Source organism: Aotus nancymaae, unplaced genomic scaffold, assembly GCF_030222135.1.
Source record: "Aotus nancymaae isolate 86718 unplaced genomic scaffold, 86718_ANA_hifiasm-v0.15.2.pri h1tg000079l, whole genome shotgun sequence".
In the NCBI taxonomy this organism is placed as follows: domain Eukaryota; kingdom Metazoa; phylum Chordata; class Mammalia; order Primates; family Aotidae; genus Aotus; species Aotus nancymaae.
In genome coordinates, this window is record NW_026988494.1 from 8,711,182 (window position 1) to 8,715,299 (window position 4,118).

Consider the following 4,118-nt stretch of genomic DNA (forward strand, 5'->3'; position numbering starts at 1 on the left):
TTCTCCATGTTGGTCAGGCTGTCTCACACTCCTGACCTCAGGTGATCTGCCCACCTCAGCCTCCCAAAGTGCTGGGATTACAGGCGTGAGCCACCATGCCCGGCCCTGCATCTCATTTTTTTTTCCAATCTTAAATATGGTTTCATTTAAGACATTCCATTTTCCACTTACAATACAATGCTTATAAAGTACAAAGTTATTTCCTTCCCTTGGGCACATGTTCCATATTCAAGGATTGAGAATGCCCGGTAATTTACTATGCAGCTGAACATTAAAGCTGCCACAGAATTTGCTATAAATTTAAGTCTTCTATGTTTTCACTGTGTGGAACAATGCTACATCTTTTCTTGGGTTGGTTTAATCAACCTCTTCAATGGTGGGCCCCGAGGAAGCACCACCAGAGGGAGGAGCTCCAGCACCAGGGAATCCCCCAGGCATTCCTCCTGGGGTGCCTCCTGCACTCTGGTACAGCTTGGTAATGATGGGGTTGCAGACTATCTCCAGCTCTTTCTGCTGAGGTTCAGTTTCTTCCTTCACTGTCTGATTCTTATCAAGCCTATTGATAATTACACTTGTAATTGATCATTACACTTGTCAAGAACCTTCTGTTTGTCCACATCATTCATCTTACCTCGAAGTTTCTCATCTTCAACAGTTGCTTTCATGTTGAATGCATGGGACTCAAGTGAATTCTTGGCTGACAACTTCAGCTTTGCCCTTCTCAGCTTCCTGGACCATAGCTCAATATCTTCCATATCCAAATGGCTCTTGTCATTAGTGACGGTGATCTTGTTCTGTACTCTTGTCCACAGCAGAGACATTGACGATGCCATTAACATCAGTGTCAAAAGTGACTTCAATCTGAGAAACACCGTGGAGGACAGGAAGTATGCCCGTGAACTCAAACTTGCCAATCCACAGAGACAGAAAGTAGATTAATGTTTTCTAGAGGGGGGATAGATGAATGGAGAATGATGGCTAGTGGATATGGAATTTTTTTTCAGGTTGATTAAACTATTACAATTTTTTATTGTTTGTTTGTTTGCTTTTGAGATGGAGTTATGCTCTTGTCACCCAGGCTGGAGTGCAGTGGCACATACTCGGCTCACTGCAACCTCCATTTCTGCTTCCCAGGTTCAAGTGATTCTCCTGCCTCAGCTTCCCGAGTAGCTGGGACTATAGGCGCACACCACCACACCTGGCTAATTTTGTAGTTTTGGTAGAAACGGGGTTATACCATGATGGCCAGGCTGGTCTCGAACTCCTGACCTCAAGTGATCTGCCCACCTCAGCCCCTCAAAGTGCTGGGATTACAGGCATTAGTCACCGTGCCCGGGCAAACTTTTGTAATATTGGAAAATAGTGGTAGTTGTATGTCACTGTGTATATATCAAAACACATCAAATTGTATACTTTAAAAGAATGAAGCTTATTGTATGTTAATAATATCTCAATAAATCTGTGATAAAAGAAGAAGAAACTGCATCTCAAAATTCTTTCTCCTATGTTTCTTTTACATATCACACTTAGATATGGAAATGGCTTTTTCACTAAGAAAACCCATCTGGAGACCTTGTGACGTGCTTTGGACGTTTGCTGTCTCCAAACCTCATGTTGAAATTTGATTCCCAGAGGTGAAATTGGGAGCTGGTGGAAGGCGATTTGATCATGAAGGCAGATCCCTCATGAATGGCTTAGCACCATTCCCTTGGTGAAGAGTGAGTTCTTGCTCAGGTAGCTGATAGAGATCTGGTTGTTTAAAAGAGTCTGGGACCTTCCTCTTCACTCTCTTGCCATGTGATACACTGCTCCCCTTCACCTTCCACCACGATTGTAAGCTCCCTAAGGCTCCTACCATAAGCGAGAGGTTTGCACCACGCTTCCTGTACAGCCTGCAGAACCATGAGCCAAAATAAACATCTTTTCTTCATAAAAAAAATTTTTTAAAGCCCCAAAACTTGCCAGACAGGTTGTAATCCTTGGTCATGGAGCACTCACCTTTATAAACCTGAATCAGCACACCAGGCTGGTTGTCAGAGTACGCAGTGAAGTCCTTTTTTTTTTCTTTAAGACGGAGTCTTGCTCTGTTGCCAGGCTGGAGTGCAGTGGCATGATCTTGGCTCACTGCAACCTCCACCTCCCGGGTTCAAGCGATTCTCCTGCCTCAGCCTCCCAAGTAGCTGGGACTACAGGTACGCTACCACACCCAGCTAATTTTTATATTTTTAGTAGAGACGGGGTTTCACCATGTTGGCCAGGCTGGTCTGGAACACCTGACCTCGTGATCCGTCCACCTCAGCCTCCCAAAGTGCTGGGATTACAGGCGTGAGCCACTGCTCCAGGCCTCACTGACATCCTTCTATGCTTGTGCTTGAACTCAGCAATAAGATGGTTGACCATTCGGTTGTCAAAGTTTTCTCCATGCAAGTGGGTGTCTCCAGCTGTAGATTTTTTTTTTTTTTTTAGATGGAATCTTGCTCTGTTGCCCAGGCTGGAGTGCAGCGGCATGATCTTTGCTCACTGAAACCTCTGCCTCCCAGGTTCAAGAGATTCTCCTGCCTTAGTCTCCTGAGTAGCTGGGATTACAAGTGCATGCTACCACATCCAGCTAATTTTTATTTTTTTTTTAGTAGAGACAGAGTTTCACCATGTTGGCCAGGCTGGTCTTGAACTCCTGACCTCAAGTGATCTGCCCACCTCAGCCTCTCAAAGTGCTGGGATTACAGGCATGAGCCACTGCACCGGGCATTCCAGCTGTAGATTTGACTTCAAAGATCCCATTCTCAATAGTGAGGATTGACACATCAAAAGTGTCACCTCCCAGGTCAAAGATCAGCAAAATTATTTCAGCTCCAACCTTTTTTGTCTAAGCCATAAGCAACAGCAGCAGCAGTTGGCTCATTGATAATTCTAAGTACATCAGGACCAGCAATACTTCCAGCATCTTTGGTAGCCTGACGCTGAGAGTCATTAAAGTCAGCTGGCACTGTGGCCACAGCATTGGTAACTGTTTTCCCAAGACTAGCTTCTGCAATGTCCTTCATCTTTGTCAGAATCATAGAGGACCTCTCCTCTGGGTAGAAGCTTCTTGTCTCTCCGCTGTATCCTCCTTGACCTTGGCCTGCCAGCATCATTCACCACCAGGAAGGGCCAATGCTTTATATCTCACTGGGCAAGAGCATCTGCGTCCAATCAGATATTTGGCACTAAAAACTGTGTTGGTGGGGTTCATTGCAACCTGATTCTTTGTGGCATTACCAACCAATCATTTAGTGTCTGTAAAGGCAACACAGTTTGCACTAATTTGGTTTCCCTAATCATTGGCAATTGTCTCTACTTTTCCATGTTGGAAAACACCCACACAGCCAAGATCAACACCAACTGTAGTCCCTTAGACATGGTTGCTGGCGTGTAGGTCCAGCTTGGATTGCGAAAAAAGACACAGAACCCCGAGAGCTGCAGCCACAGCCACGTTCCATTAGCTGTATCTCTCTCTCTTTTTTTTTTTTTTTTGAGACAAAGTTTCACCCTTGTTGTCCAGGCTGGAGAGCACTGGCACAATCTCGGCTCACTGCAACCTCCGCTTCCTGGGTTGAAATGATTCTCCTGCCTCAGCCTCCTGAATAGCTGAGATTACAGGTGTGTGCACCATGTCCAGCCAATTTTTTGTATTTTTAGTAGAAACGGGGTTTTACCATATTGGTCAGGCTGGTCTGAAACTCCTGACCTCAAGTGATCCGCCCACCTTGGCCTCCCAAAGCGCTGGGATTACAAGCGTGAGCCACCGCACCCAGCCTCAATGTGCTCTTTCTTAATCATGTATCCTTTTCTGTTTTTACAGGGAAAGGAGTAAGCCAAGGAGCATGGATTATCAAGAGGTCGCCATCCTTGATCCCCACGCAGCAGGCAGACGCCATGAGAACCCGGAGAGCAGGAAGTACAGGCAGACTTGGGCTGAGGACCAGGCCAGGAATTCTCTGTCTCGTGGTTCACCGGTGGTTGCTTCCTCTTGGTTACAGGAAGAAGAAGGAACTAAGAGTATATGAGTACGTGATATGCAATTTAATGCACAGGAAACTGTTGGGCACATTGTATAGATAGCATTTAATCCTCACAAC

General features: G+C 45.6%; 1 pseudogene; it reads right to left on the reverse strand.

The window, feature by feature from the left end:
• On the reverse strand, positions 1-3,560 carry LOC105728417 (heat shock cognate 71 kDa protein-like; annotated as a pseudogene).
• Between the last annotated feature and the right edge of the window lie 558 nt (positions 3,561-4,118).